General features: G+C 32.7%; 1 pseudogene across 1 annotated transcript; it reads right to left on the bottom strand.

Annotated features, from left to right (window-relative positions):
- Nucleotides 1-5,629: 5,629 nt before the first annotated feature.
- Nucleotides 5,630-20,466, bottom strand: LOC143228373 (alcohol dehydrogenase class-3-like; annotated as a pseudogene). The gene is made up of 9 exons (XR_013015322.1): nucleotides 20,224-20,466; nucleotides 18,825-18,880; nucleotides 18,207-18,275; nucleotides 17,554-17,774; nucleotides 16,478-16,608; nucleotides 15,787-15,922; nucleotides 11,583-11,722; nucleotides 7,681-7,780; nucleotides 5,630-6,063 (listed from the first exon to the last, which is right to left on the bottom strand). The product of XR_013015322.1 is annotated as an alcohol dehydrogenase class-3-like (transcript).
- Nucleotides 20,467-21,266: the final 800 nt, after the last annotated feature.

Here is a 21,266-nt window from a genome sequence, read left to right as displayed (position 1 = left end):
CTGAAAAATTAGGGACGGCTAGCGCAAATAACCCTAGAGTAGCTTTGCTCGAAATTCAGAAAAACAAAACAAGACATCCATTAATTGTATTATAGTACACAATTTCCAAAGTGTTCTTTCAACGGTTTTATATAGTAAACATAAGGATCCTTTGCGGTTACAATCCTGATTTATAAACATACTTAATATATTTTGTGCCCTACTTGTTCAACTCATTTATTCAAAATGTCACAAGAACAATTCCAAATTATACTATCAATTCGTTTATGTGTAGCACACAAAGAGATCTTTTATTCCACCAATTAGTTAAACTCTCCGTTAATTCACCTCTTGTCTCACCACTTTGCTATTGTGACGTTTTCAAATCTGAATAGGACCACTCTTTCTGTGAATAATATCTATTTTCATTATAGTTTGTAAAGTTTGTTATTTTGTAGCTGAAGTAAATTTTTTTATGCGACAAACATTTGTTTGTTTGTTTCTTGTCACCTCATTATCCTCAAGATGTTAAAAACGGCAAAACGCAGGCTTCGATAGCTATGATAAGCACAGCACACATAATCTTCTATGTAGGTTTGTTCTTAACAACACTCAAACAGATCTATTTGTTTATTAGTGGAAATTGTTTATGAAAGAAATCAAAATGCTCTACTGATTTATTTGTTGTGACTTTGGCCAAATTATTATGAAATGTTAAATTATTATTAATAGATAAATGAATAAAGGTTAAGATAGATAAAATATATCGAAGAGTTGAACATAAATTTATAAAACTTTTAGAACATGAAAAAAATTAATATACAACGAGTTTGTATCATTTTCAAATGATATAAAATGGTAAGGTTTCAGGTTAAATGAAATGTCAATACTAAGTGTGGGTCTAACCTTCTATATCAGATACGTAGTGAAAACACCAGACATTTATTTTTGTATCTCGACTTACGTAGTATGTATTTCCTATTTCTAAAGTTTTGAATGTTTTTTTAGATTTTACTGAACATACAATATGTCCTGTTAAGGTCATATGCTAATTTAACTTCGGTATTTTTTGTTTGTTTTCGAATTTTGTGCAAAGATACACGAAGGCTATCTCCGCTAGCCGTCCCTAATTTAGCAATGTAAAACATGAGGGAAGGCAGTAGTCATCATCACCCACCGCAAACTCTTAGGCTATTCTTTTCAACCGTGGGGGCGTTATAATGATGGTCAATCCCACTATTATTTGGTAAAATACTAGCCGAAGAGTTGATGGTGGGTGGTGATGACCATATATCTAATAATTATAGCTCTTTTTCTCAATAAATAATAAATTATTGCATTTGTAGATGTATGATTTGAACACAATAAAATTAACAATTCATATTCAACAACAAAAACAAAGATATTTTTAATCTATTTACCACAGCAAAGGACACATTTTACCGTTCTTCCGATATACCTCGGTATTTTTACCTCATGTTTTGTCACAGAAAAATATTCATGTAGCTTTCAAACAAACACAAAATAGCACAAAACATTACTAGAAGTGAACCAAATATCATTATAAACTAAAAACATACTGGGAAATATTTCACATTTTAAGCTTGAGGTTTCTTCATTAGCATGCGACTGCAACCCATCATTTTCAAAACTGCAAGGAATTTGCACTCAAAACTCTTTGAATAAATAATTGCACAGCATCAATATTTGTGCCTCCCAAGCACATTCAAAGTTTTCAATACCTCTAGGGGTGTAACCATAAATATCGGTTCGATCAAGCAATTCAAAGTTGGGCGATTAAAAGGCGTCGAAGCATAAAATAACCGTCAAGCCAACCATTTTCGGCGAAATCAGGTTGGAAGGAATAAGTACAATATTAAAAACTAGGAAAATATTAATAGCAAGAAATGCGACAATGATTATACCAGACATTTATATTCACGACAGACGTGAACATTTAAACATTTATTTATAAACTAATATGCACAGGTATTTATTTTATAATGCTAAAACTAACAGTATTGCAAGATATTTAAATAGGCAACTTTTGAAATAAAATTACATCATTAAGCTAATGTTTTGGTTTGGTTTTTTTTAATTTCGCACGAAGCTACACAAAGGCTATTTACGGTAGAAGCCCCAAATTTAGTAGTGTAACACTAGAGGGAAGGCAGTTAGTCATCAGCACCCACCGCCAACTCTTGGGCTACTCTTTTTTACCAACAAATAGTGACATTAACCGTCACATTATAACGACCTCATGGCTGAAAGGGCGAACATGTATGGAGCGACGAGAATTCTAAAAGTTAAGCATGAAAGTGGATTCGCATGATCCGTCATTCGTAACAGAATTAATATTCTGATGAAACTTTTTCTTGTCACCTGACGATTGTGCTTTTTGTGTTTTTTAATACATGTACTTAACACACCATATAAGACGAAATTCATTTCAGTATATGAACGTAACACTGTCTTCACACTCACACAGTTATGTTATCACAAATTTATTACATCAACCATATTCACAGCAGAAACACTCGATACTGATACTATTTATAAACCAATCAAGTCGATTCTTTTTATATTATAATAGCTACATGGAAGACGTAGCTCAAAGACTTTTAAGGCACGAATAACCTAATCTGAATCAGCAATCATGCTTTTCACTACAGTGGTGTAAAGTAGAAAAATATTCAAGAGTGAAAATAAATTTACCATCTTAGACAACCACAAAGAGCAACTCAACTATAATTATATCGTCCTGCCATCTAGAGATTTCTAAACGCACTACATAAACAAATAGAGACTTTTTCACTATATTTCTCGCAGCGTTATTCATCTCATGTATAGTTTCATATGGCATTTCCATTGATTTTCCACTTATTTCCACGTGTTCACACATACAGAACCATGCTCCCATATTGATCTTATCATACATAACTGGCCTGTTAATCACATATTAACTTGTTGTATATAATCACCAATTGAAAGTCTTTCCATGTTTTAGTCGTTATGCAGAATACACCAGTGTTTCTTCTCGTTACGGAGAAGGGTAATCTTCAGTATCAACCATTTAAATAAAGTGTGAAAGATTTATACGGATTATACCATTTATGCAAGTTATACGATACCGTATTTCTTGTATGCTCAAACAAAACAGGTTCAATACACATTATTAAATTAAAATAAATTGACTGCAAATATCTGGTAAGACTGTAAAGTCCACGTAACTGTAATACTAATATAATAAACTTCTTAATAAAAGTTCTTAATTTTGAAATTATAGTTCAAGGGAAGTATATTTCAAGATACATTTTGATCAACACGTGTAATTGGGCTTCACTGGTTTCAGAGAAATCCACTCATCAGTAATTGTGAACATGTCCACACCAACAGTATGTTTCAGCTACAGTACTAGTACGGTCGTAATTATTATACAGGGTGTTCGGAAAGTCACTGTGCACTTATTTATTTATTAACAAACATGTTTCAATATAGAATAAAGGAGGTAACTATGAATGACAATTATAAACAATGTTGAAAGTGACTCCCGTTTGCATCAATACAAGCCTGGATCCTTCTTATTTTGTTTCTAAACACTTTTATCAGTTGCTGGCTTGAAATAGACTGAATAAAAGATGGTTACAAAAGTACATAGTGACTTTCCGGACACCCTGTATTTATATACATTGTGTGTCGTATAATTTATGAATTCACTTTGTTTCAAATTGTATCATTTTTATCTTTAAAGTTTATTAATTGAAACAATGTATTAATATAGTAATAAATTTTACTAACAAAGCATCGTATTTATGATGAATTATTTGTCAGACTTATTATCAAAACATTGCAAACACTAATTTCTCAGCAGTCAATTCTCTTCTTAAATAATGTGCTCTAAAATGCTGCCTTCTACTACAGTCAAGTGAACCCTGTTACAAAAATAAAACTGTAGTCTTGTCTGTCTCTTGCTGGAAATTATCGTCCAAGTCAATAGACAGTACACAAGCTCCTGAAAAAATAGTTTCGAATGACATTCTTATTTTCAAAAAGGGTGGTAAGAGTTACCCTACAAATAACAGGCCAGTTACTGTTACTTATGTAGTGAAAGACAAATATGTTCGAGTTGTTTGTTTTCAAAACTTTTCAAATTCAGTTAGTAAAATACGATATCGTAATAAGAAAGTCAATACGGATTCACCAGAAGGATATTTCGCCTTAGTAATCTGTTATTTTTTTAGCACGTTATTCATCTGGATAATGGATATTCTAGGCTTTGTGCAATTGAATTTTCAAAAGGCTTTTTTTGATAGGTGTCACACAGAAGGTAAACAAAGAAAATAAAATTAGGAGGGGGTATAAAACATGAAATGATTACACTATATCGTGGTTGGATGTAAAAAAGGAGAAGGTTGTTATTAACAGAAACCAGTCAAACTGGACCTTTGATACTTGTAAAATATTTCACGAGTCAGTACTTAAGGCGTGGCTTTTTCTTTTTTACATTAATGATATCAATCACGTACTATGCAGAGGGAGGGAGGAGGTACGCTCGAACCCCCTATTTTTGGGTTGTAAAAGGATTATGCTTTCGTAGTTATAGCATAGTTCCTTATTCTATACAACGTCTTATGCATAGTGTACATTCTTCTGATAAAGCATTGACATTTCTTGGCTTGAAATACTCGTACACAAATGACTTCTGTTATCAATTTTGTAAGTGGGATCTACAGTTGTATTGCTTCTGCGATGTTTTATATAGGGTAGATTTTTTTACAGTAGGTGTTTGTGGTTTGTTGGTGATAAACTTCAACAATAAACAGAGTAACGTAGTCCATTTCATTTAAAATAATATATTAAAACAAGTCAAATATATATAGTTCAGTTACTTGAGAACACAACTGACGAAATAAAAGATTTTTTTTTTTGTTACTCTGTTATTACAGTAGTCTCCGATAATTTCACGTAAAAATTACCACTATACACACTTCACTAATCAAACACTTTCGTACAGCTTAGATCTAAATAATATTTAATCATCTACCAGGACATTCCACACAGTACTAGGTATTTTGATGCAACAATACTCAATTAAAACAACGAGAAAAATTCAGAAAGTTTTAATAATATGAAGGAACAAAAACATTTCCTAACTCATAACAATTACTAAAACTTTCATCGATGGAAGAAAAGATGGCTTTCTCTATTCTCCAAGACAGACCCAGGTACTGGCTAATTGCTTAAAAGTGTGAATCAGTGTGCCAAATATCTATTACAAAATTACGGAAAAACCAAAAACAACTGTTTGTTTTCACTAAAACTTCATTTAATAACAACCATAGTTTCACCACTAAAGATATAATCAGGTACTGGTGAATCATGGCCATCAATAAATGAAGTTTTTGTACCAATGCTTTCAAGAATCACTTATATCAACACGTTAATGAAACGTTTTGGTACACTGCCACTAAGTTGATGTTCATGTAAACATTCAGCAATTGCTCTCTGCTATATAAATAATTACATAATGTGCATAGAAACTGAAGAAAGCAAGAGTGTTTTAGCTTTTATACACAATAATTATGACACTGCTATCAACATTGAAACTGTATGCAAGTTATTTATGGAAAAATCACCTCAGAAGAATGGAGCATAATCATATTATTTTACTAATCCACACATATATATATTTATATATACACACACACACATATATACATACATGACAGTAAATGATTGAAATAGCTAATATAGAGTTTTATAATTGTTTAAATAAAAAATATAACTTAATACTTACTCTGTATGTATACAGAACAGTACTCTGATATAATAAAACATACATTTCAATGATAATAAACAAAATACTACTAAAAATGAAAAAAACAAGTCATTAAAGTAAAAATGGTACCTCCAAGCTGTAGAACATAATCCTTTAGAAGAACCAAAGTAGGGTCATAAGAGGAAATGGTAGTGAGACATGCAGGGAGGGACTAATTATCAGATTCAGCAATATCATCCAATGTTAGACCCAATTCAGTTGAATGTGCTAAGATACAAAGGCCAAATGTATGAAGAGCAAACCATCTATAAACAAAAAGCACAACCCAGTGAGTAGGTTGAAAATCATTCAAAGCTGCCACTCAATGAACCTCATATTCAACAAACAACAGTAAATCTAAGTTACTGACATAAATGCTATTTTCAACTGTAGATATAAATATGTACAATGTTGCAACTTTTCAAAATATTATAACACTTACATTAAAACATAACAAAGCCATCTCTAGCCACAATTCCCCTTAAATTTCTCATCTAATATTTTATACAAGCTTTTCATTATCATCCATCTGTGCAGCTACATAAGACTAACAAAACAATTGATTTTGTATTTAACTTCTTCTGGGTAATCAATTTGAAAATGTTACTGAACTGGCAGGAAGATAAGAGTATTGTTGATTCACATGTAAAGGACAGAAAAGATGGAATGAAACAGTTAACCTCAAATCAATAATTTTTACTAATATTTTGTGTTATTCTTCTGCTATGTCAGAAATTATTAAATAATCATTACCTGAATCCAAATTTCAAATCAGAATTTAGTTTCAAACTAAGGATAAGGACGGTAATTCCTTTTATATCAGAAGAAACAAAAATAATGGAAATTAATCCATTTCTTATTTTCGTGAAAGTGAACCAAAGTCAAAAGAGAAAGCAGTAAAAATATGAAAATTTTGTGAATAGTTGATTTCCTTATTTACATTATGACTGCATTTGTGAAGTTTGACACAGAGAAAGCATGAGCAATGATATTTAAAGGTTTAGCTGTAATAGTGATATTTGAGTATTTTAAGAAAAATGGTAGGCATTACATTTGATAAGTCATCTTATATCACATGAAAAATGAATTAAAAATATCTAAGTGTCCACATTAGAAGTATTTAACTATTGCATTTAAACTATTTTGAATAATTCAACAAGGACGGAATGTTTTGAATGTCACTTTAAAGATGCATTTTTTGGGATTACAAGTCTTATTAAACTTTTAAGCACACATAGTTCATACTCTTAACGTGTTTACTTGTCAAAATTTATCAAATACGATAACAGCTATACATACTATGAAGTTAATATTACAGAGCAGAATAACTAAAAAAATTCCATTACTTAGATGTTTTGTCAGTTAAAACAAAAATATAAAAAACTGAAAAAGGTTGAAAAGGTATCATCATCACCACACTCACACTGAAATGTTTGTTTTTTTAACTCCAACAAAACAGTAAAGAATTTATTTCTGTTTCATTTATTATGACAAAAATACAACAAAATAATATCACTCAAGGGTAAAAAAATAAAATTCACCTTTTCAATAATTGTTTTTCCCAAGAGCATTGCTTAATAGGAATACCAGAAAACTTAATAAAGGTTTACAATTAGCTGATGAAAATAATACATTATGAAGATCAAGGTTTTTGTGAAACATTTCCAAATAAAACTTGAAATTTCAAATATTATAGAGATAATAATTAGCTGATGATTTTGGTTTTTTTCTCTCATCAGATAATAATGAAAATTACAAAAGTTACTGCAAAAATATTTTTTTTACTTACAAATGCAAAGAAATACAAAGAGCATATGTAAGAAAAGCCTGAAATCCAGATATTCTTACAACAATACCTGACTAATATTTAATCTTTAACTCACTTTAATTTCAGAAAGTTCAATTAGTTGAATGGTAAGAATTTCTTCTTCCACTGTCTTGCATCTAAGATTTCCACCTCAAAAAGTGATGATACTGTGCAATCTGTAAAACAAGCATTAAATGATCACATGCATATGAAGTGGTTTCTAACATAAAGGTACTTATCTATTATTCGATGAGACAAACTAAATTCTTCCATCATGTCTTCTATTTGTTTATTACAGTTCGAAAAAAAGTAGGGGTAAAAACAACCAGATCTTTCTTGCTACAAGTCATGGCTGATGCTTTTACAGTAAAGTGGTCTAAGAATATTTTTATTGTAACTGGTAATCTTAGTTTGGATGTTAAATAATAAAGAAATTATGATTTCATTACAAAATGAAGCATCTATTATAATCATTGTCATTAAATTAAGGTTTCCTTTTATTTTTGATGCACTATCGAAAAATTGCAGTTTTTAATCCACCAAAGAAGAAAAATTTAGTGCCTCTTCTATTTCAGAAAAAAATGTTTTCAAGTTAAGCTTGGTTCAAATTTTTGCACAAACCTACATGAGGGTTGTCTGCATTAGCCATCCCCAATTTAGCAATGAATGACTAAAGGGAAGGCAGTTAGTCATCCACCTGCTACCTTCAGATGGTAAGTCGAGCACCCTAACCACTTAGAAAGGGCCAAAGAATTTCAAATTGCAGCATCAAATGTAAAGACTAGTATTCAGCCATTGTCATTTCATTATCTGTTAAATATATCATACTTTCAGGATATTTTTATTACTTACTTTAAATATCTGTTGACTATAATATCAAACATAGTTTGACAATTATCCTTACATTTCCTGTTGTCCCTAAAATAAGATCACAAAAAAAATTGCATGGTGTTAATTTCCTTGAATATTTGAGACGGCTAATTTATATGTATATAAATTTGCATAACCTCTTATTTCTCACTACTTACTTATTATTTCCTTCTTTGGTAGATAGGTGAGAAACATCTGAAGTGCTATTATTTTTTAACAAACTTCTGATTTTAAATCCATAACATACAAGTTACAAAAAAATGCACAAAAAATATGCAGATGAAAATTGATTTCGTCACATTTACTGAGCATAAAAAAAATATTCTGAATGCTTTGAAGAGAAGTAATAGTTCTGATAAATAAATTATAACAAGAACATTGTAAGAAACACAATAAAAATAACAATTGTGACCAGTGAATCTTTTTTTACTGGAACAAAGGAAAGATAAAGAAATGCAGTTTAGATTGTGAACCTAAACTGAAAAATTAGAAGTATTAGATGGATTTAAACCAAGACATGTCTTAATTACTTTCTCATGTAATGGGATACAAAGATAAACTTGAAATGCCTGAAGATTTAAAAACAAAACAAAAAACACTGAAATCTTTCCAGTTTTTGTTTTTTTTCATTCAATGTAAATATAAAGCACTAAAGAATTCATAATAATTTTTTAAACATCTAACCATCAAATGATTCTTCAAAATAAGCAAATAAATTACCACAAACTATTACTGAATACAAGATTTACAGTAAGTTAAAGACAGCAACTAAAACCAATAGAACAAAATGTTAAAGAATGAAAAAAAAAAGATCAAAAGTCATTTGTGTAAAGAACACGGTTAAATACCATACACATTAAGACTGAAGACCTGGTAAGTTACTTTTATCTCTGTCTGCTTTTGAATAGAACCTAGTTTTAATACTGTTTCAATACCAAAGCAAATCAGATCATTGATAAAATGGCTAGGTTGGTTTAATTTATAATATCTTTATTTATAAGCAATATTACTTCACTGAGATATAAACAAGTAAAACCCACATGCTACCCTGCTCATATCCTGTCTTTCATGAAAGTCATTAATCCCTTTTGACATTTGCTACTGGATTATTTACAAACAACAGTAAAAGACCTTGTTTTAAGAGATTCCTTATGAGACTTGTTCATTCAGGCAATATATATGAAAACATTTAACCCATATTTGCCATTGTGGTATGCAATTTGAATAGCTAATGGAATATTTAACCTAATTATAGCTTAGTTAGAAAAGTCAGTTAAACCAGAGTAATTTTAGAACACTATATTTTACAAGTGTGATAATGTTTTGTCACGTAAGACACAAGTTTAAAATAAAATTAATTATATTATGAAACACCAACATTATTCCATGTTACAAAATAGTATTTTTTATAATTTGTCATCTTCCAAATAATAAAAAGACAAACAGTCCAGATTAAGCACTAATTGTTTTTTCTTTACATGTATATCTTCTACTATCATAAATGCAACTAAAATGTAAAAACAGAAATTTATGAGGTTAAAGAAAATGACTTTAATGGAAAACAGTTGATTAAAAAAATTACTTGTGATAGTGCACACATACTGAAAGGCATGATCGTGCATCTTTAAATAGGTGCTGGTAACTTGTTTATTTGTTTACACAAAGCTATCCTGTGACAAATTGTTTACATCATACTCTGAGAAAATTTAAATGTAAATGTAAATCACTAAAATTAAATGTACCCAGATCTGGCTGTAAGGATAAAAAGTATACATGTATGCTTGTCTGTGGTCATTCTAGAATGTTGCTGGCTTTTTTAATCTTTAAATCTCAAAGTCATTCTAAAATATTTCTGTGTGATGGTTTGGTTAATTCTTCCAAATATTTTCATCAGCACAAATTTTCCTTATGCACAAAGCTTGGTTGTAGATATTTCATATAAATAGATGGAAACTAAAATAATGAAGACATTGTGGTCTAAGCTGCTAAATTTCTATACAGGTTCAAAAAGGCTATCTTTTACAAAAACTATTACCTCAAGAAATTTGGATGTGTTTATGGAAGATGGAGTAGTAAAGTGTAATACTTTTTTTTAAGAAGGAATTAATTTGTAAGAAGCAGTTTTGCAAAGATTCATAACCAGAGAGTCCAAAGAAAAAAGAAAAAGAAGCAAATATAACACTTTGGCATGTTAAGATTTGGATGTTACTACAATCAGGAGCCATCACTAATTTGAATGTAATCCTCACTGTTGAATTCAAAATTCCTGATAAGTTTGCATAACTCAATGAGTTTGATATTCTAATTAGATTCAAGTGCTGCATCTAAAGTTAATACCTTCATCATAATGAGCATATGTTTAAAAAGAAGAAATGTCTATCAAACAGAGAAAGCTGTTAGGAGGAAACAGTCCCATATTATTATTTTTTTTCATCGATGTAAAACACATAAGGTTTTTTGTAGTAAAGAAATTCAGTAAGGTGTCCAAGATTATTATTTGAAGGTGGGTGTAGTTTGGAGATCAGAAGAATCAGTTTTTTTATGGAAGAATTGCAAAAGCCAGAGAGAATTTCACATTCATTTGCAGAACTGTTTACAGGAGGGCAAATATTTAGTCATTCAATTTAATGTCAAATTTTACCTTCAGTCAGTGATCAGTATAGAAAATTGATCTTAAAATGGTTGATAAAATTTAATTTTACTGTTTAATAGGGCTGTTACATAAATCAGATTCATTTTATTTTTTATTGTGTTATTATTAATGTTGTTGTCATGTGAAGTAAGTGTTTAAGATGTTCAACAGAAGTGGTACTAGTTAGAAAAACTAGTCTTCAAACAAAACTAGAAAAACAACTGTAATAGTCATCTCATCACTTGAAACTATAATCTAATTCCATTTATTCTCAAAGTTTTTGTCAGATTGTGTTTCAATATAATTTGCCAATATTTTATGTTAAATATTTCTAATTATGAATTTTGTTGTTATTTGGTAATTATAATTAAATCAATGAATTTGACAAGAGCTTCTGTTTTAAACTATTTCTAACTTCCACAGTTAAAATGATTAATAAAAATGTAACAATTTTTGAAATAGCGTAATCTACTTACGAATTCCCCCCATTGCATCAAGTCAAAAGCCTCGTTAATCTTCTCAAATATTAATGTATGTGTCATACACACATCAACCATTAACTTTCCTTCCAGATACTGTTCCACCATATTTGGGACCCCATCTCGACTTTTCCATCCTAATCAATATTAAAAGTAATAAATTAAGGAGTTGAAATATCAACATGTCTTTAAAAACAGTATATTTTTTGTACTTTCAATATTTAAACATTTCATGAGTCATTTAATGTAAAAAAAAAAACTATAATAGGCCTATACTAAAATTAGTGACTAATTTTAAGTGGCCCACTTACACAAAATAATGAATACCATAACTGAAAAGCTTTCCTTTTTTTCTTAAAATGAAAATTCTAAACACACACACACATATATACATACTCTTCAAAAAAAGAAACGCAAAAGGCAAAGTATGAGACAAATTGTTAACAAGTTTATTCCGGGTAGTTCTGCATGACATGTATGAAACTTTGCACATTCACTGCTGAACATCCAAAGTATGCAATGGCGAAGTCCACGCTCACTAAATGAAGTTTAACGTCACTCAACGTCATTAACAAGTATGCCCCCTGTGAGTATCAAAAACTGCTTGGCATCTCCTGCCCATGGAAGCGATGAGATGACGAATCACATCCTGTGGAATGGCTGTCCACTCAGCCAGCAAAGCTGCTGCAAGCTGAGGTAGAGTCTGCAGTTGTGGTTGTCGCCGTCGCAGACGTCGGTCCAACTCGTCCCAAAGATGTTCGATGGGGTTTAAATCTGGTGATCTGAAGGGCCAGGGAAAAAGGTTTATGTTGTGGTGTCTCAAGAAGACAGTGGTGAGTCGGGCTGTGTAAGGTCAGGCGTTGTCATGTTGAAAAACGTCGTTGACGTTCACCATGATGGGTTGCACATGGGACCTAAAAATCTCGTCGACGTATCGTTGAGCCGTAAGAGTCCCTCGAATGTGCAAAAGATCTGTTCTGGCATTGTAGGCGATGGCAGCCCACATCATGACGCTGCCACCACCATATCTGTCAACATCTTGCACATAGTTTGCTGCAAAACGTTCACCTCGGCGACGGTAAACACGGGTCCTTCCATCCTGCCTACGAAGCATAAAACGTGATTCATCGCTCAACCAAACATGCCTCCATCGTCGATGAGGCCATATCCGATGTGCCCGATTCCACTGCAGCCGTGCTTGACGATGTTGCTGGGTGAGGATGACGCCTCTGACTGGATGTTGAGGTTGGATTCCTGCATCTCGTAGACGGATGCGTACCGTTTGATCGGAAATCCTACGCAGCCCTGGTATGGTTGAGGCAGTAGACGTCGCAGTGATGGTCCTATCCCGAAGGTGACGTAACCGGATGTAGCGATCATGTGCGAGCGTGGTCACACGAGGTCTGCCAGATCGTGGACGGTCACGAGTTGATCGATGTTGTTAGTGACGATTCCATAGCCTTGTGATGGTGCTTGAGTGGACATTCACAGTTCTGGCAACAACTGATCGAGATTCGTTTGCTTCCAAGCGACTAATGGCGTTGTTGCGTTGTGCTTCAGTCAGTCTTGACGTAACTGTATTGCGTGTCGGTGGCTTAACACTGAGCTATGGAAACCGTGAACCCGTCACTTTAATATGGACTTTGCGCATGTTGCACTTGCAGAACATGCAGATCTCTCAAACAAATTTATTGTACACGCATGCGTTTTGGCGAAAGATCCGATGTTTTCCTCCGTTTTCAAAGTGCACAACTTTTATAGTTATTTTGGTATGACAATCAGTGCCTTAACACGTGTAACATCACAAACGCTGAGCTTGTAACGTTATTACATATATTTCTCTTTAATATAAAAAATATCCCTTTTAGGTTTCTTGTTTTGAAGAGTATATATGTACATACATACATACACACAACATACACACATTATTTTCCTAAACTGAAAGTGTATTTCAAATAATACTTCTCCACTGATGACATACTTATTTCTCGATCTGTAACATTTTTCACTCTTTTGCCATCAAGCATTGAAAATACTTGCTCCAGTTTAGTTGTTTTTTTATAACTAACTTAAATGCCTTAAGCAATCTATAATTTCCAAAATTCTCCATCACTTGAATGCGCTCTTTATTTAGGTACTGCATGTAAGCATTTCATTTATATCATGTAATCACTTTTCAAAACATAAACCAGCTTTTACTGGGAAGACAGAGCACAAGAGTGTCAGTGGAGATAAGTATTATCAGAAATACATTTTCAGTTTAGGATATCAGAGATTTCACAACTCATGGTTCGAATTAAGAGGTCTTGATTGCTACATTCCACACTAGTGGCTAGGGTTATTGGACTGCAATGTCTTAGATATATATACTTTTGATTGGATCCCAACCTGTAGCCAAAAAGTAATTTGTACCACACCACCTAAATTACAAAAAGAAAATAAGCAGCATCCAAATGAACAAACAATTCTCTACCTGAAGAAGTCCAAAAGGCAACATTCTAGACCCAGAATGACAGTATCATGTATGCCATACTCAACTAAAGGAACAGAACTCATATGGTTTGTAATTACGAACATTCACCCTCACTCCACAACCAAGTGGTCAAGAAGTATTCTGCTTTTTCCCTAGAATTGTGGAGAGGACATGGAACCTGTGCTCAGCTGAAAACCTAAGATGGGACCACTTTGTGTTCAGAATTATGAAGTGATAGTGGACCTCTTTCCATGAACAATATACAAAATCCAATCGATTAAAAGGAAAGGCCATGCAACCCTCAACTGTATTGCTTTGAAGTCTGAATTCGAATTACTAGTAGGTCCCACAGAGGCTGGTGCCACTCTTACTGACATCTAGTAGAAACATCCAGGGACTCATGTAGGATTTACTCTCTTTTCCCATCCCAACAACAAGGAACTGCAAGGTTGTAAGGACTCCTGAACTCTACTAATAGTCTGAGGAATAATACATGTTGGGGAGTCCCAAGGAACAGTGCAATGGAAACTGTAATAGGTGAACCAAGTTACATGCATCTTTCAAAGCAAACTGATCCCAGTTTATTCAACCTGAAGATTGGCAAAGGGCAGGAGCCCTTTAGCTTTACTCATGACAGTCCATGAGTAGCAGTCCATAATAAAAATAATACCATCTAGTAGATACCTAGATGGTCTTAAGGAACACCCTACTTGAACAGAGCCTGTTGTAATCTGTAGTAATTATAGTTAAAGTGGTTGCTAGTGCAGAACTGAGAAGAAAAAGCATACCTGCCTGGGCAACACTTGACAGAGAGTGGGATCAATGAAAAATAAAGTAACCCTGAAAAAAAAAGTATATCATTCAGAAAAATATTCACCCCAGGTTATTGTTTAACAGATGTGGTCAAAATAGCTGCTGAGTGTAGTTGAAAATTACCAGAAGAGGAATCTGTCAGATTATTCTTGTAATGAGATAGGAAAGTATTAGTAGTAGTCCAAATGCTAACCCATGCAGTGCCTTTCAAAGGGAAACTGAATCAGGTGTCGAATGACAGAAAGATATGATGAAGCTTGTGAAATATGATATGCAAAAGATTCCTCTCCTGTAACTATAATCTATTATAGGCCACATGAATCGATTTCCAAAGCCATCTCACTAGGGTGATGGGAAACAAGTTATGGTAAATAGAGGGATTTCAATGATTGAACAATTAGTTTCTAGTATCTTGAAATAAGCTAGTATGAACCACATAAATCATTGTATAAAGTTGCTTGGGCAAATTTTTGATCAAGATCAAAAGTGCAGAGAAAAAAAATCTTAAAGTAAAGACGAAAAAGTCAGCTATTCAATGCAAGCGTTTGGAATTTCACCCTCAAATTATTGACTTGCTTTTTCACTGTTCAGATGCATGGTTTTATGGTATATTGTGATCCATACTTCAGCAGTATATATAACTGTATATTTTATCAGAAGCGGTTTCCTATGGTATTTTTTCACGTTAGTTTTCAGGATTCTCACACTTTCAGCAAAAAAATAATAAAAGACACATACAATGAAGTGAAACCTGAGGTAGTTACAAGGGGCCATGTAACCAAATGGTTTTAAAATTAAATACAATTAGTGAATAACTGGTTTAAAAAGCCAATATAGTAATTTTAGGATTAACTATTTCCACTTTAAAGCAAATCACTAAAGTTATTTCACACTCTGATTAAATTGTTAGCTTACCTCCAAAAGCACTTCCTTTTCACACTCTTCCAGTTACTAACTGAAATGGACGAGTAGAAATTTCTTGTCCAGCTCCTGCTACACCAATGATCACGGACTCTCCCCAACCCTTGTGGCATGCTTCTAATGCAGCTCTCTGGATTAAAAAAAAATCGAAATAAACAAAAAGCAAGGTCCCCTCCTTAATTAAACCTTGAGCCTTAATGTATTTAATTTATTCAGTAAGTTATTCAATTTGAAATAAGTGAACCACAATTTAGAAAGTGTAAGTTTGTTATAGACCACAAAAACATGTACTAGTAGTTCCAAACATTAGGAGATACCTAGGAATGATCACTAATACAACTCCAGTATCTTCAACATTACTTAAACCAATGTTATAGCAGACTTCTTAAGAGTTTACAGCATCAAAAATATTATTCTTGTGAACCCCTTAAGAAGGATATATAACAAAATTATGTTACAAAAAATATTATTGTTCTGAAGTTTTACTAGTTTTCATTTTCCATTGTAGTTTTAACCCTTTAGGCTGTTTGGAAAACTCATAAGATACCTTTATAATGGTACAAATTGTTTATACCCCAAAAGTATTAAATATATAATTTGTAATATGTATTAAATCAGAATTTTTTGGTAAGCAACTAAGCATGATATTTCAATACAATGATTTGCGACATTATTTGGCACTTACTATTGTAGCAACATTTCCAATACATTCAAAGGTGTAGTCTAAGCCTCCATCAGTCATATCGATTAGGACCTGTTGTATTGGCTTATTATGGTCTTTGGGGTTGACAAATTCTGAGAATCCAAACTTCTTAGCTAAAAATTGTAAGTTGAAGTTTGATATTTTTTACTAATCTGATTCATACACACACATTGTGTTTGAAAGATATCAGTAATGACTAACATGTACTTAGAAAATACGTATTGCATTCTATCTTTGATGAATTAGGTCACACATTTAAACCAAAAATAAAAAAAATGAAAGAAAATATTAGAAACTTCTTAACAAAGTTGATTTATAAATAGGTTACACACAACAGCTTTTACTCAAGGACTAAAGTATGCATAATAAAATTCATACTTTCTGATATTCCTTTTTCCATGCAATCTTTCAAAAATCCATCGGTAATTAAAGTTTCAATTTACCAATTCATTTTTATCCAATGTTTAAAATAATAGAGGTCGTCGTACCTATCATACAGTTTCTAACCCTCCCAACAAAATACACATCCAACAATTTATTTATAACGATTTTCTTCACACACACTCACTTTATATATAAACAAGGAGCTATAAGCATAAATCACACACTTTTCAAAATGTAAAGTATTGTTGTCTATCATTGAAAGTCAATTAAATACAAATTCACATCTCTTACAATTAACACATAATAAATATACTTAAAAGTGGTTCTATATATCTTTCTCAAATCATTGATGTTAAGTACCAACATGTGTTAAAGAATGCACAAAGGGCCTGAGAAAGTTATTATTCACTTGATTCATCAGAAGAAATATCTTTAAGGCTAACTTATATTAACTGTGCAAGAGCTTCAATAAGATTTACGATCTTGACTTTCAATAAGTATTGCAAAACAACATAAAAACAACAGCAATTATACTAATTAAACCATGAAATTCACGGAATTCAACAACCTCTGAAAAAAATTAAATACAACTACTTATAATTAACAATAATTAAAACTTACAACTTAAATATGCGAGGGGAGTTTTATAACATCACAGTTACAAGTTACTATACCTATTTCAAACTTCTCTAAGTTGATATCAATTCCAATGATGCGTTTTGCACCTCTCTGTTTACAGCCCATGGCCAGAGCTAATCCTACTGTACCCAACCCCCAAATAGCTACGTTCGATTCTGGTTCAACTTTAGCAGTGTTAAGAGCAGCACCATAACCAGTAGGAATCCCGCAACCTAACAAGCAAATCTTATCAGCTGGAGCCTTGGAGTTAACCTGGATAGTAAAACAAAATATTAAAAGCTCTAAAAATTTAACATTTACTAACTAAAAATTTATTTTCAATAATACGTACCCCCACTGACAATACAGCTATTCTTCAATATTGGCTTTGACTATATAAGCACTGGTCTTGCATGCTCCAGTTTTTTATAAAGTTGGCCATACCTAATATGCAATTTTTCCAAACTATTTAATGCACCTTCTGTCCTGATACTTTATACAATAACTTCACTTAGATAATGTAATCATTTATTCAAGACTTACACCAGCTATTAGTGGGGAGACAGGCAAAAAGCGTCAGCACACACAAGTATTATCAAAAATATTTTTAGTTTAGGAATTGTTAACTTTCAAAACATATTTACTATCTGCTGAAAACAAAGCTAGCATTCCACATTGAGAAGATAAAGGGGCTGGAGTGGGCATAATCCATACAGACAGTATTTCCATAACACAGTGTTGTATTAAGATAAAAGTGGTACATAAGAGGAAGTATGTTCTTCACCTGAAACCTAGTTCTTGTATCAAGGGTGGAGTAGAATACGAGTATTCATCATAATAGGCCAGCCCCAAACAGACAGCTGATGTTCCATAATTTTAGGTTTAAATTAAGGGAGTCTTGATATCTATGATCACAATGTCATCTACACACTTTTGATAGGATCCTAACCTGTGGACATAAAGTGATGCATTTTGCACCATTAGAATCATGACAAAAAGTATGCAACACAGAAAAGAACAGACTTTCTCCTCCATCTGAAAAAGTTCAAAAGACAACATACTAAGCTTGAAACGATAAGAACTAATCAGGTTTGAAATTATGAACATTCATCCTCACTCTACAACCAAGTGTGCGAGGAGTATTCCACTTGCCTCTGGAATTATGGAGACGGCATAGAACCTGTGCTCAACCAAGAGCCTACGATGGAACCACCAAACATTTGAAATTATGAAGAAATAGTGGACTTCCTTCCATGATCAATACAAAAAACCAACACTGATAAAAAAAAAGCAATTTACACCTCAACTGGATAGTATAGCATCACACCTGAGCTGGAAGTACAAGTAGGTTTCAGTGAAGTCTGTTGCTACTCTTACTGGCATCTGGAAAAAACATCCAGAAAATCAAATAGTAAGGCCCCCAACTTCACCTATTCTCCAAGAGTGAAGAAACACTTTAACATTATACATAAAAAGTCCCTGTTCACCACCCTAGTGACTGGAATCTTAGTATAGTAAGGGACATTGAAAGAACAATGCTCCGAAAAGAGTGCAAAAGTTTCCTAATTTTCTTTTAAATAAACCAACCACAATTTATTCAATCTAATTATCAGCTGGAACAGACAAAATCCCCTTTATCTTTACTCATGATAGTCCATAAGAAGCAGTTCATCAAAATACAGTAATAACATCTGGTAAGTGTTTAGATTGTCTTATGGAACACCTCATTTCTACAGAGCCTTTTGCAATAAGTAGCAATCAAATTAGTTGTTCGTGTGAATTTGGACTGAGAGATGCACACCTATCTGGACAGTAATTATTGCAAAGTGGGATCCAGTCAAAGCAAGATGGAAGGGATTCTGTAAAATAAAGAGACAAGATTTTGACAAAAATATCCCCCTCCTCCATTATTAGAAAACATTCAGAGGAAAACACCAAAGCATGTAAAGAACGTAAGAGAAAGCACTGGGAGAAAATTAATACCAGCATGTAAAAATGTCCCCCACTGGATAAATGACACGGGGAGCAAAATGCAAAGGTGTCGAATGTGATGAGATGTAACTCAGTAGATACCTCACCAGTACAGACCAAAATATGCAAAATTGATATTTGGGAATCCACCTATAAGGAAATGGAGAAAAGTAAGGAAAACTGAAGAATCTCAATAAATACACAGTCGAGGCAATCGCCACAACAGAAGGTAAAGAGGGTCAACATAATATTCCTAGGCCTGACAGGTCAGAACAAATTATCAGATTACGACTGACTGCAGAGGTGAGACACAGATGGCAAAAGAATTACACAGATGGATGTATCCCCTTCCCTAATTGCCAAAAACGTGGAAAGAAATAATTTATCAGGATAAAACAGAACATAAGGGGGAAAGAGAAAGTCCTACAAACATGCTAACTTATGACATGTCAGCAGCCAAAAAATATACTTCCACCAGGGGGCAGAAACCCAAGGCAAGCAAAGAGACAAAGGAGTGTGTAAGATCAATCTATCCCATTACATAATATAACAATACATCTCCCAGTCTGAAACAGAAACTCAGGAAAAATTAAATAATCCCCCCACTGCCACCAACAAGGGAGGAGAAGACTGAAAGGGGACAAAGAAAAGTCCCAAAAAGCTTCCAAATCCAAATGATTAACTGAAAAAAGGAATAAGATTCGAACTGGATTTGTGAGAAGCAAACTTAGTAAAAATAAAAAAAGTCAGAAAACAGAACCTAAATTATCTCCAGGATCAACAAAAAAGGCAAATTCAAAAGTTCTAGGAAAAACATCATGGGCCAGATGAATGTCTTTATTGGTCTTTATCCTTGGTGGATAAAAACATGGATAGCCCCATCTGAAAGTGTCCCCATTCAGCCATGTAGAGAAGACGCTAGATAAAGGAGTAGAGAATGTCAGATTAGATGCCTTGTCAATAACAGTAATATGGGAATTCATAGCTGCAAGTATCATGTCTACTTTGTTTTTGTTTTCTTTGGGAAATTATAATTACATGGATATTCACAAGGTAGCACAAAAATAAAATTACAGTCTATAACATCAGAAAAGACCATGATATGTCACGAAAATGTGATTACATTATCTAAGTGAGGCAGTTACATACACTACCAGGATAGAGAGCACACTGATGAGGGTAGAGAAATTTGCAACTTAGATATTTCAATGGGCATTTAAGTGGGGTATAAAAGACTGGAGCAGGCAAAGCATATGTTAAAGAAAGCTATATTGTCTGTGTAAGATAAGTACGTTTTGGAAAAAAAAACAAAACATTTTGTACTGGAACTTAAATTTAAAATATTTTTGAGGTAATAAATAAGATTAAGTACAAAGTAAAAAATGTAACAGAAATGGGGTGTGCTGCAAGTAATTCAAAAATATCTCCCAAACAACATAACATAAATAAAACTGAATGTAGAGGAGGAAAACTGCCAATTTCCATAACTCCAATAAGGTATCTGAGTGACTTTTTTTGGCAAAACATCTCATTGAATATTAAAATAGGGGCATGCATTTTTAAACAAAGACACAGGAACATAAAACTTCAGATAAATATTCTTACTTAATGAAGTTAGAAGATGTTAGCCAACAACAAAAGAATTCAAAGTTGCTACTATTTTCCAAGATGGCCACAGACCATCCTGCTAATATACATTTTTATCATATAAACAGTGTGATCTAGATATGTAGTTCTATTGTTCTGGCCATGCTGAAACAAATACTGTCAACCACAATTCTTTCAATACACCAATGAA

The sequence above is a fragment of the Tachypleus tridentatus genome, chromosome 10 (assembly GCF_004210375.1).
Source record: "Tachypleus tridentatus isolate NWPU-2018 chromosome 10, ASM421037v1, whole genome shotgun sequence".
Classification (NCBI taxonomy): Eukaryota; Metazoa; Arthropoda; class Merostomata; order Xiphosura; family Limulidae; genus Tachypleus; species Tachypleus tridentatus.
Note: the sequence above shows the minus strand (reverse complement) of the source record. Positions and strands in the feature narration are given on the sequence as shown.